The sequence below is a fragment of the Vigna umbellata genome, chromosome 1, assembly GCF_029865625.1.
Source record: "Vigna umbellata cultivar VRB3 chromosome 1, Vumbellata_1.0, whole genome shotgun sequence".
Lineage (NCBI taxonomy): Eukaryota > Viridiplantae > Streptophyta > Magnoliopsida > Fabales > Fabaceae > Vigna > Vigna umbellata.
Window position 1 is genome coordinate 33836270 of NC_142165.1, and position 14199 is coordinate 33850468.

Genomic DNA, 14199 nt, shown 5'->3' on the forward strand with positions numbered 1-14199 from the left:
AAATAAAATAAACAAATAAAATAAAAACGAAACGTAAAAGGAACACTGCCTCTGGACGGATGACATCCTTCAACGGATGTCAACATCCGTTGAAGGCAAAACGGATGTCGACATCCGTTTTGCCTTAAACGGATGTCGACATCCGTTTTGCCTTAAACGGATGTTGACATCCGTTGAAGGATGTCATCCGTCCATAGGCAGTGTTCCTTTTACGTTTTGTTTTTATTTTACTACGTTTTGCTGCTCATGCAAGGATTATAGGCTTGGATATTAAAAGGATTATTGGAAGTATGGGAAGGATTTAGGGTTTATGATTATTGGAAGGATTATGACTACGTACCTGGAGAGGAACCACGACAAGGACACTACACCATAAACGCACTGCACCACGTACTGCACCGAGAACAAGAAGAAGATTGTTTGATAATTCTTTTCACGATCACCAAGCTTTGTAGAAAAATATTTTACTCATACAAGGAACTACGTAGGTTATCAGTGAAATATGTTATAAATGAATAAAATTAAAAAACAACAATTTTAAAAATAAAATTTTACTGAGGGGCAAAATAGTAAAGGAAAGGTGGAGGAAGGGGCAAAATAGTAAAGGGAAGGTGGAGGAAGAGATGTGTGGGGGTGGAGGGAGCAACACCCAATATAAAATTCAATCTTCATCCAAAACAAACCCACGCGTGTGTTTCTTCCCTTTCCAGCAAAGCTATTTAGTGTAGCACACCACACTTCTTTCAATATCCGTGCCTCCACCTCTTTCTCAAGCCAAAAGAAAATGAATTTGACACCTTGTGCACATTCTTTCAACTAAAATAAATCAGCTTTTCCTAAATAAAACCATCAATCACCGTGGGCACCTCTTGGACGTGGCTTCCCACCAACTTTCACCTAATCACTTCTTCATTTTTCAAAGAAAAGAAATCTCCAAAAGCTTAGCTACTTTTATTCTACTAGCCGTAACGTCCCTGAACCCACTTCCCCAAGCAATGAATTAATTTTCTTCTTCCAACATTAACCACCGTACATGTATACCTACCCCGATCTAATCACCTCTTCACTCCCAACACTAGTGGCTGCCCAACACACGTATAGGCCGAGACACCACTCCCTCCAAATTAAAGTCAAGCTTTTTCATCCACAATCCCGTAACAGCATGTTACACATTTCTACAAATTGAAAAATGCTTAAAGAAAAACTCCCATCAAGGTGGCGGCTACTCACTGCTCTCCATTCAACAACCTTCCTCCTCCTTAAAAAAAATAATGAAAACATACGTCTGCTGGACTAGAAAACCCGAGAGAAAAACCAACGTGGATGGCTGTTGCTCTTTTCTTTTCTTCCTGGACCAACCCGCTGCTGTTGGACGAACATGAAGATAGTTGGGCCTGCTTGCTGGACGCGTGAATCCAAGCCAATACCGTGACACCTCTTCTCTTTCACGTGCTTCCCCTTCAATATGAAGAAGTGCATCCCCTCTTCCGTGTTGCTAGGTCCAGGTGTTGGACGTGTGTCGCTTCCTCCTTGGTTCTTCGTGCACCTCCATCTTTGCTGGATACAACCCGTGTCTCAAGTGTGGGCCGCTGCTGGACCGAGGTGATGCCCTCCGTGTCAAGCTGCTGGATGCGTGAAGATGTGCACCTCCCTTTGGATGAAGCACATGCTTGGTGCTTGTCGCTGTCCTGGACGTGTTGGACTGCATGTGGAGATAGTTGGGCTCGTGTTGCTTCTCCCTCAATGAAGCCCATCTTCAATTGAACGCCTCTTTCTCCCAAGTGGCGGCTGGAGCCCTCCAAGTGTGCACACCGACCTCGACCCTACATTTTCGAACGTGAGCTCCTGACTCTCTGGATGTAATCATCATTCACGTTGCTGCTGCTTGAAGGCTTCTTCCCGTGAAGCCCTTGCTGGATACACCTCCTGTGCTTCCCATTCTCCGCGTAAAGGTCTTCTCCTGCCTTGGACGTGTGCTGCTGGATGAAGAAATGAGTGACCCATCATCATCGCCTCTCTCCAACAAGCAGGACCTTTCCGTGTGCACCTCCTTTCCAATGTTGGACAACGTGTTCTTCTATGGGCCCATATGTTTTCTTTCTTTTCACTAAATGAAGCTCCTTTTTTTATAAGTGCAAAGATTAAAATCACCATAGTGCCTCCAAATGTGCCAAACTATTATTCAACAATTTCCCTATAATTAATAATGCAAATAATTAGCCTCAGATAATTCAAATTAATTAAAATAAGAATTTCTGGTCAACTTAAGCACAATTAGCAAAAATAGGGAAATATTGGACAATTAAGCACAATTCCCTAATTAAATCCAGTACAATAAACTAGGTGAAGTCAAGAAAATATCAACTCATCACTATGCCCATGTGATAACGGTTGAAAAACCGTTATTTTTATGCTTAAATTTGATACCAAAAGCAACCTTTAAGACTTAGAAACTAGCTTGAACTCATATTTTTGCTTTAGTTTTGAGAATAAGAGAGTTGAAAGTGCATTTAATGGTTTTGTGCAAGATTCCCTTGATTTTGTAGGCTAATTGAATGATTTGAAAGAAGAATTGAAATACCGAATGATTAGAGTGCTGAAAAGTCAACCAGAAACCAGAAAAGTCAACCAGTCAACCAGAAAAGTCAACTAGTCAACCAGAAAAGTCAACCAGTCAACCAGAATGCTGAAAAACCAACCAAAACGCAGAAAAAGTCTGACCGAGTGGCGCTGAGCGGAAAAATACCGCTGAGCGGCACTTTTCGGGTGCCGAAATCACCGCTGAGGCGCAAAACAGCAGCTGGGGGGCAAAATGGATCATGCGCTAGTACCGCTCAGCGGTAACCGCTGAGCGCCATTCTAAGTGGGCTTGGACCGGTTTTCTTTTGTTTTTATGGGCTTGGACTTGTTTTATGTTATTTTTATGCCCTATTTAAGGACTTGCACGTCCTAGGGTTTGTATCTTTGGCTGGAACGAAGCAAACACTCTCTCTTCCACCCCTTTGAAGGAGGATCTTGGATGCTGAGGCTTCCTCTTCACCTTTTTAGGGTTTTATCTTTCATTCTTTCATTGTAATTCATCTAGGTTCACCATGAATATGGTGAACTAAACTCTGTATGTTTGTTGGGGAATCAATGTAATCTTTTGAAGCTCTCATATATGGAATCTGTTTTTACATCTTTTAATTAAGACTTATGCTTTCTTTCATCATTAGTTAGGGTTTTTCCTCTTTGCGTAATGCTTGCATTGTTTAACTCATTCGATGCATGATTATTGGTTTTGTCGATACGGGCGCGTACGGGGAAGTCTAGATCCGGGGAATTTCTCCCAATATGATATTGGTTGTCGTTAAGCTCCTGCACTTATGAACTGATCATTAGGAATGCTAGGAATTGTATGAACTCGTGATTAGGGAGAAGCCTTCTTGAAAGGTACTTTAGAGAGTGGCATTAACAATGATGATTTGAATGTTGAATTCCTAAAATATATGAGAGTGGATAAGATGAAATTGACCCCCAACAACATATTCATACATAAATTCCATTGAAAGTGTTTATCTTTTGCTTTTTGCCATTGATCAAAACTTCATGCATACATATTTAATTTTCGTCTTTTGCATATAAAATCCAAATATTTCGTCTTTAAGTCTTAGCTAATCAAGAAACCACACAACTAAACTAGGCCGTGAGTCCTTTGGGAAGAACGATACTTGGTCTTACCAAGTTTATTACTTGAACGATTCGGTCACACTTGCCGATTGAAAAACAAGTTTGTGACATCATATTTTGGTGTTCATAAATTTGTCCATCACCATGGTGCAACCAGCAAGGCACTGCTAGGACATCCCTCCTTGATCACTCATCTTTGTGAGGCTACTGGAATTGATGTTTCTAGGCCACCACTGGAGCGTTCAAGAAAGGAGCTAGACGCAACTTACTTTACACACTACTATGCAGTGGATGAGCCAGGGCACCCAGCGCCACCACCACAGCAGCCCAGGACACATAGGAGAGCACCATTACCTACCTAGGAGCCAGTTCATGACGTTGCTCCTTTTTAGATGTGGGACATGTACTATTCTTTGGCTGATTCTAGACTGGCTGCCTTATACAAGGGCGAGCAGAAGCTGCTGAGGACACTAACGTCTGCATTCCCTGAGACACAGTTCATATCTCAGGATGACTTTCTAGCCCATGTGGCATGGCCCGCTGACCCAACACAGGAGGGTGGTAGAGCTGAAGCAGCTGAAGCTTCATTCATGGATGAGGATGCTGAGGATGAGGATGATGATGCTGAGGTTAAGGAGGAGGACTCTGATGACGAGTGATGAGTGTACTTGACATCTACTGATGGATGCCACTTTGTTATTTTACTGTTTATAGTTTGGATTGTTAGACTTAATTCTTTTTCTGTTTTTATTGTTTTCCTTTTAATTATTTGTTTTGTTGATTGTACTTTGCTTGAATGAACTACATTGCTTTAGTTCAACTGTGGTGTGTTTTGTGATAAGTATTGCAATGAGATGCTCTAGTGTGCTGATTGATGTTAAGATGATATATGATGTGCTGAGATACAGGTGATGGCTCACAGTGTATGAAATAGGTGCTTGAGGTAAAACTTGATTGAGATACTGAGTAGGGTATTTTTCTGAATTTTGGGATTTGTAAGTTTACCTGTGTGAGATTTGGGCTTTAGAGTTTTTTGTGAATAATTGCTATTGTTTTGGAAGCATGAATTATTTTGCCTGAATTTTCTAAGATTGAACTACTTGCTTGTAGGTTCCATATGATCAAGGCCATCTTTTGTTATCCCTTATTAGCCTTCAAATGATTTTTGACCATTGAAAAGAAAACAATTTGTTTTAACCTTTGAACCTTCAGCCTTATGCATGTTTTGAAAATCCTTTGTGAAAATTTGTACCTTGATTTAAGTTGAGAACATTTGTGAGGTATTGATAAAGGTTCAAGTTTGGGGTTGCTGAAAAGTTTAAAAAAGGAAAAGAAAAAGCATTGAGCTAAGAAGTGATTATAGGAAAAGCAAAAGCAAAAAAAAGAAAAAGATGAAAAGAAAAGAAAAGAAAAGAAAAGAAAAGCTCAATGTAAGACAAAGCTGGGAAAAAGATAGAGAGTTTATGCTTGAATGATGATGTCATAAATGTCTCTCTTAACTCAAGGATTTTGCTGACCAGAAAAACCAATTTCCTTCTTAGCCCAGAAAAGCCCTTGTGATCACAACTTGCTTGTGAGTATGTTTGATTGTGGTTAAATGAAAGGCAAAGTTAATTTGTGTAACATTGTGATAGCAGAGTGAAAAAGACACCAACACCTCACTATACACTTGTGAGTTGAGTGCTACACTTTTGAGTGCTTGAGTGATACACCTTTGAGTGCTTGAGTGAAACACTTTCCTTGGTGAGGAGTAGTTCTTTGAATTTCTGATTACATTTTTACTCGGTTGATTGATCATTCTTAAGGATAGCATCTGTTGAAGTATATGAGTATCATATTAATTTTGATTGATTTAAGGCATTTGTACATCTTGACTAACATCTGTATGCTGAGCTGATATAAGTAATCTCTTATCCTCGAAGAAAAAGTTTTGAAAAATGTTGAGTCATTGTAGTGATTGTCTCAAAAGCTGAGTTACAATCTATTTTGCTTTAGCACAAGCAAAGTCCTAAGTTTGGGGTTGTGATAACGGTTGAAAATACTATTATTTGTGATGTAATTTTGATACTAAATGCACCCTTTTCTGCTTGGAAACTTGCTTGGAATCATGTTTTTCTGTTAAGTTGTGTGAATAAGATAGTTGAGGTTAAATTTGATGATTTTATGACTAATTCTCCTTGTTTTGGTTGAAAATGAGACACTATGGAAAGCAGCGATGAAGTGCTAACGAGATGGAGCTTAGAAAGGCCTGGAAAAGCACCAGAATGGAGGGATGCTCGAAGCTCGGACGCCCTTTTTGGAGGCTTGAGCGGAGAAGAGTGCCGCTCACCGTCCGAGCGTCTTTTTGGGTGCTTAAGCGCCAGATGCACGAAGTTGGGGCATCATTTCTGAGGCTTGAGCTCAGAAGAGTGTCGCTCACCGCCCGAGCGCCCTTTTTGGGGCGTTTGAGCGCCAAAAGCACGAAGCTTGGGCGTCTTCTTTAAGGCTTGAGCGTAGCAGACCATCGCTCACCACCCGGACACCTTAAGTGGGTTACTTGAGCATCGGTGACACAGTCTTGGGCTTTGTTTTTGTTCTGCCTTCGCTCTATTTAAAGGACCCAAGCATCTTATGTTTTGTATCTCTGGTTGAAGTAGCACAACAGCACACTCTTCCACTCTCTGAAGGTGGATTTGGATGCGGGAGCTTTCATCCTCTACTTTTAAGGTTTTGCTATCTCATGCGTTTCCATTATTCATCTAGTTTCACCATGTCTATGGTGAACTAAACTCTATTTTTTATTGGGGAATGATGTAACCTTGTGAACTCTCATGTATTTGAATTGATTCTTAATAAAACATGCTTTTTCATTAATTGTTAGAGTAATTCATTTGTGCTTATTACATGGTTTGTTTAACTCATTCATAGCGTGATGTATGAATTCCATGAGTGCCGAAAGGTTCCTTACAATTCAGGTTCTTGTTGAATTCTCCCAAGAGTAATATTGCTCAGGGATGAGGGTATGAGTCATGGTCGTCTAAAGCTCTTGATCTTCACATTTACTTACTAGGAATGCTAGGAATTTCATGAACTGGTGATTAAGGATAGGCTTCTTCGTCGAGGGGTCGAGTTTAAGTAATTTAGTTAGTGACGTTGACATTAATGCATAAAGAAGAATTCTTACATACATGAGAGGGAACTTGGTGAAATCTAACCCCAACAACATATTCATCTCATATTAAACAACATCCGTTCACTTTGCTATTCTACTATTGATCAAACTGCATTCATATTGAATTTTCTGTCTTTGCATTTGAAACCAATGATCTTGTTTTCTTTAAGTCTTACTTAATCAAGTTATCACACGACTGTCTAGTGCCGAGAGTCCTTTGGGATACGAAACTTGGTCTTACCATTTTGTATTACTTGTGCGATTCGGTAAACTTGCCGATTCATCCAACACTCATACATTTTCACACACAGATTATATTTGTAACATTTCTTGCATTACAATAATTCGAAAATGCTTGATTTAGAAAGATCTTGAAAGGTTTTGCAGGAACATTGCTTTTGGAATAGCTACTAGAGATAAAACTCAAATGGAAAGCAATGAAATCGATTACAACAATGGATCAATCGATTACCATTTTAACAAGGGTTATAAATTCCATGATTTGAAATTTGGTTATTCTGTTTAATGATCATATATTGTTGTTTGTTTCATTTTCAATATATCTCTGATCTTTTATTTGATTGAAATTACTTGAGATAATACTGAGATTGTTGATTGATATTGTATCCATGCTACATTGATATGGTTGCACAATTTCTAATCTGATACAATATTGTCAAATATTTATATTTGCTATGAAATGTTCTATGAAAACTGCATTATGCATTCAGATTTTGATTATAAAACATGCACTAGTGCAGAAAGGGCTTTAGACGTATGTTGTTTTGGCTTTTCGGCGTCCGACCTGCGCCCGACGTCTTTGTGGGTGACGTTAGTCAGACTTCTGTTGTGTCAGGCCGGACGTCTATATAGACGTCCGTTGTGTCACGCCCGACGTCTATATAGACGTCCGACCTCACACAACGGACTTCTATATAGACGTTCGGCCTGACACAATGGACGTCTTTATGGCTGAACGGATTGTTTAGGGATTACGGGTTTGGACGTCGGTTTGTGCACTGCCAGACGTCTATAGACGTCCGTTTGTGCACTAACCGATGTCTACTGGGAATTTTTTTAAAAAAAAATCAATTTATTTTTGCATTAAATTCACACCTGAAAAATAGAAAATCATCCGAGAATAATATATAGTATAGTATATTTGCGTTTCATATAAAGAAAGTTCTACTTAATGTACAAAATAATCCAATACCAAAACAATCAATATTTATAAAACTAAAATTAATCAATGTTCAATAACAAATAAAACTATTCCTAACTCCATCTTTGCAGAAGATAAGTTGTCCACTCCTGCCTTATTTGCCTAATCGTTTCCTCTGTATAGGAGATGTACTCTTGAAGCGCTGCAAAATTGAAGAAAGATTCATTATGGTTTCATATATGTTTAAAGATGAATTTGATTTGTAATGTATTCAAGGTATGCATCATTACCTCATTCCAGGCATCTGTAATAACAACTCGAATGATGGTCTTAATCCAACACATGACATAGAAGCCACATTCCCATGAATCCTACTGCTGGTTACACTAAAATGATGCACTAAATCGTCAATAATTTAGATAATTCAATAACATAGAAAATGAATTAGAACTATAAATGACAATCAACCTTTGGATATAAAATTTGAACTAGTTGACCTCGAGATTTACCAATAACTCTGTACAGATTAAAAACACAAAGTAAAATTATCATAACTATATTTATCATAAAAGTTTAAGGGGAACATCAAATTCAAAGTCATTTTTGGAGAAACACTTACCCTTGAAGCATGGTTCTCAGGTCATTTTTTATCTTCCTGTGCAAGGAACAAAACCATATAATTTTACATTGTTTGGGAATGATGACCATCAGTTGCCAGTGCGACCTATCACGAAGGACAAATAGTTGTTTAACTAAATAATTAAGGAAACTTTAATAATGAACTTTTACATATAACAACACCTACCCATCAATGTATGGCACAAGGTATACGTCTCTTTTTGACTCATCCATCCATGTTTGCAAATATTGTTGTCTGTTTTCAAGTGTGTTACCAGAACGTTGAATGGTCTGAGGTTCAACAAATCAGTACATGGAAGACCGACCTTGGTCTACAACGATTGTGTCCATGTACCTAAAACAACAAAGTTAAGTTGTTAGAAACTATAGGAATCAAACAAAAAGAGATATGGAAGACAAAATTAACTATCTTACATGCACCACAGTTGAATGATGGAAATATTCAACATCCTGTCTCCCCCAATCACCTCCAATGCATCAGGCAATGTGATATATACTGGCACATGGGGGGGCAGACCAAATACTCTCAAATCCCAGTATAGTTCTAACGATGCTCTCTTCAACCTGGGTAATCTTATCATTAGCTTTAATAAAGGATCATCCTCTGCTTCAGCCATGTCATCATCTTCATGTATGACTTTATCATGAATCAGCTGCTTCTGAGGACGTTTGAACCGAAGATAAGAATTTCATCAAAGAGTTATCAATAAATATTTTTAAAATTAACATAGAAATACCAATAACAAAGACATTATACCTGTGGAGTAGTGATGGAGTACCCTGTGAAACCATGTTCATAAATAAGTGCAAAATCATAAGAACTCAATGAAAGGTTTTAAGTTGTTAAGAAACAAAGCTTCCATTCCTCAAACTCTCTAGATTCACGAAACTGTATCCAGTCCTCTATGAAGGTATACTACTGACATGGATTTTGATCTTGTCTGTCTCCAAAGACATATAGTCGTGTCAGCCTTGTCTTGAAATCCCTCCATCTTATCGCTATATGCGATAACACTTTCTTTCTAATTTGTATCGTGTTTGGAATATCATAATGTTGTTGTTGAAAGCAAAACACATGTTATTGATTTGAAAAGATGAAAGAAATAAGTATATCAACAGTGTTGTAAGTAAACATACCTGAATATCTTGCCATAAGAGGTTCTTGTCGACTTTTGGGACGTCATCCCAAGTTGCATGAAGGATAGAGACATGGCTTTTTGCTAACTTACCCAGATAACTCCTAAACCTATCAGCATTTCGCCCTGATGCCTGACCTGATCTGGGATCAATGTCAACATGTCTCCCCTAATAGAAGGAGGTAATATGCCTCGAATAACAACAGGTAACAATTGTTGCATCAATACATGACAATCGTGGGACTTTAAACCAATTAACTTTAACTCTTGCACAGAAATAAGGTTACTAATATTTGAAGAATAACCTTCACAGTTACAAAAACTTTGTTTTTCTTTTTTAGAAAGTGTGTGACAGGCTGGGGGCAGATAGGTGCGTCTTCCTATTATCTGTGGATGTAACTCAGATCGGATTCCCATGTCAGCCAAATCTTGTCGTGCTTTTATTCCGTCTTTGCTCTTCCCTTTGACGTTTAATAAAGTTCCTATGACACTGTCACAAACATTTTTTTCAACGTGCATCACATCAATACAATGTCTAACCTCAAGTTGACACCAATATGGAAGCTTAAAAAATATTGATCATTTCTTCCAAATGTTTTTTGCAAGGGTACTTTTATGATGTTTTCCAAACACAATGTCAATGTTTTTGACTTCGTTGTACACCTCTTCACCATTTCGGGGTCTGCACACAACCTCATCCTCAGCACTTCCATTAAATGCTTTTTTCAATCTACGATAAGGGTGATTACGAGGAAGGAATTTTCGATGTATTATATATACCGTCTTCTGTCCATGCTTCAATTGAAGGTAACTAGTGTTTTCTTCAAATATGGGACATGCAAAATGACCTTTAACACTATAACCGCTCAAGTTTCCATACGTTGGGAAATCATTTATAGTGCAAAACAACATTGCAACCAAACGGAACTGTTCCTGAACATGTGAATCAAACACGTCGACCCCTTCTTCCCACAACAATTTCAAATCATCAATTAAAGGTTTTAAGTAAACATCAATGTCATTTCCAGGTTGTCTAGGACCCAATATCATCATGGACAACATCACATATTTTCTCTTCATGCACAACATAGGAGAAAGATTGTAAATCATCAACATAACTGGCCATGAACTGTGTTTGCTACTTAAGTTTCCATAAGGATTCATACCATCAGTTGCAAGTGCAAGTCTTAAGTTTCTTGGATCTGCACCAAACTCTAGAAATTTCTCATCAATCTTTTTCCATTGGGGTGAATCAGCAGGGTGTCGAAGAAGATTATCGCACTTTCTTTCGTCAAAGTGCCATTTAAGGTTCTTTGCATCTTTTTTAACAGAAAACATACGTTTGAACCTAGGTATTATAGGCAAATACCACATCACCTTAGCAGGTGCACCATCATTACCTTCATCAGTAGTGTTTCTATCATATTTCTTTTTAAAACGGGATAAACCACATGTTGGACAATACTTTAGCGAAGCAAACTCCTTTGTGTACAAAACATAATCATTAGGACAAGCATGTATCTTTTGATATTCAAAACCCATTGGACATAAAACTTTTTTTGCCTCGTAATTACGAATAGGTAGAGTATTATTTTCTGGAAGCATCTCCTTCAACAACTCCAACAACTCGGTGAAACTTTTATCAGTCCATCCATTCCTTGCTTTTAAACTAAACAACTTTAAAGTTGCAGACAGACGTGTAAAGTTCGAGCATCCGGGGAACAACAGTTGCTCTGAATCATTTATCAGAGAATCATACAAATTAGCTCTTTCAAAATTATCTTCACCGACATCACGTATCATGTCCTCTAAATGATCACTCATCCATTCTTCCACATAATCTGTTCCTCGTTACGTGGTAGGCTGGTCCAATACTTCTCCATGCCAAGTCCAAACGGTATCAGTCCTCATGATGTCGAACATGAATAGATGGTCACGCACATTGCCTAAGTCTTGCCGTATTTGATTAAGACAACGCACACAAAGACAAAAATATGGCTCGTTCATAGACTTAGCATTTTGTTGAACGTATTGCAAGAACTCCGAAACACCCTTATCATATTCTTCACTGATGCGACGTTCATTCATCCAACTTCGATCCATTCTATGTTCGTCAAATCATCAGTTTAAGTTTTTAACTCTCACAAGGTTATGCCCTACCCATTCAAAAAAATTAATTTTCATAATTTGCTAATACACGTGCAAAGAAGTCTACATCATAAATTTGATAAAATTTCGGCAGCATTTCACATTGGTCTCCGAAATACACGAAATGAGAGTAGTCAATGATGACCACAATCAAATATGCATCCGGAGAACAACACAAATACTGAACCAAAAGTTTATCAATCTTATCCATAGACTCCAACTTACATGTTATTGCAAATTACAAAAATTAATTTTCTCAAATTGTCCAATCGAACAATTCAAAATTTAACACAAACGATTAAAAGATTAATTGTTTGTGATAAATTTCAAACAGGAACTAAGGGTCACTCAATGATTTGATACTTATAATCTAACATGAAAATTATAATAACACAACTAATACATGCATATTCAAAAGACAATAACACATGCAGACCTTAAAGTAAAAAACATGCATACACAAAACCCAATAACAGGCGTATAAAAAAATTATTAATGAAGAAGCTAACCTGAAGAGCAGATTCCAAATGAAAATGGAGGGAAATGGAGGAGTGGACGACCTAAAACGTAGGGCAAAAACAGTAAAAAAACACCGCCCAAGAACACGCAAGAAACTGAACCAAAACGCACCGAAAACGATTTTTAATCACTCCAAATGAAAGATATTTCATCACAGAACAGTTTAATCGGATTAAAAGTAAATTTAAACGGTCCAAAACAGAGAAAAACCAACCTGGAAATGCAATGCGAGAGTGAAATCGCGGGGAAGACGATGAAGAGTGAGCGTAACTCCTCGCGGGTTCACGTTTTAGTATAAATGCCACTAGACGTCCGTTACTGGAAGGCCCCGACGTCTATAATATTATAGACGTCGGGGCGGTAACTAATATAACGTGTTTTGGTTTTAAATATTGATATTCGCAGGGGGTTTTAGACGTCCGTTAGCGGGGCACCGACGTCTATAATATTATAGACGTCCGGCCCCTCCACAACGGACGTTTAAGAGGTTGAACGCCATTAACTCTTCAACTACCCTGTCAGCAAGTTAGACGTCTATTCTGGAGGGGTTCGAACGTCTATAATATTATAGCAGTCGGGGCCCCCACAACGGACGCTTAAGAGGCTGAACGCCATTAACTCTTCAACTTCCCTGTCAGCAACTTAGACGTCCGTTCTGGAGGGGGTCGGACATCTATAATATTCTAGACGCCGGGGCCCCCACAACGGACGTTTAAGAGGCTGAATGCCATTAACTCTTCAACTACCCTGTGAGCAACTTAGACGTCCATTCTGGAGGGGGTCGGACGTCTAAGTTGCTGACATGACAGGGGGCCCGACGTCTATAATATTATAGACGTCCGACCCCCTCCAGAACGAACGTCTACAGTCCCACTTATTTATGGATATGCCACCGGTCAATTATTTACGTTGGGGTTTTTGTGGATGGACATCTATTGGGTGACGTTAAAGGCCAATTCTGCACTAGTGATGCATAATGGCAAGGGGAGCATTGCACAGGATCTTAGATAATTTCACATGCCTATACTTTAGGGGGAGATTATATCTTTATCATGTGATTATTTGAGACAAGGGGAGCATCATTGTTTGATTAATATGATTTACTGATGCATCTCTCAATAAATATCTGTCAGCATATCATTATCATATGACATACCTTTTTTGCTAATGCACAAAGGGGGAGAATGCTGGGTGATAACAGTTGAAAAACTGTTATTTTTATGATTAAAATTGACACTAAAAGCAACCTTCACGCTTAGAAACTAGCTTGAAATCATGTTTTTCTTTATATTTTTGGAAATAAGAGAGCTGGACAGGTTTATGCTTGATTTCAGTGTTTTTGTGCAGGTTTAAGGTGAATTTGGTGAAAGAAGTGAAGAAGGAGAGAGATGAAATCAGAAAAGACAACAAAAAGTGCAAAAAGGAGAAGCCGAAGTCACCGCTCAGCGGCAGTTTACCGCTGAGCGGCACTCAGCGGCAGTTTACCGCTGAGCGGCACTCAGGAGCTTGCGGGAGGTCCGCTGAGGGGCAAAATGGCTGCTGAGGGGAGAGAACGAGTCACGCACTCACCGCTGAGCGGTATTTTACCGCTGAGCGGTACTCTGGAAGTCACGGGAGATCCGCTGAGGGGCAAAATGGCCGCTGAGGGGAGAAAACAAGTCACGCAATCACCGCTGAGCGGCACTTTAATGGGCTTGGACTTGACTTTTTGTAATTTACGAATGATACATAAGCTTTAGGGTTTCCTAGGGTTAGGTATCTCTGGCTGGAACGAA

The 14199-nt window shown here is 38.9% G+C and overlaps 1 pseudogene; it reads right to left on the reverse strand.

Annotated features, from left to right (window-relative positions):
* Nucleotides 1–7930: 7930 nt before the first annotated feature.
* Nucleotides 7931–11860, reverse strand: LOC148205218 (uncharacterized; annotated as a pseudogene).
* Nucleotides 11861–14199: the final 2339 nt, after the last annotated feature.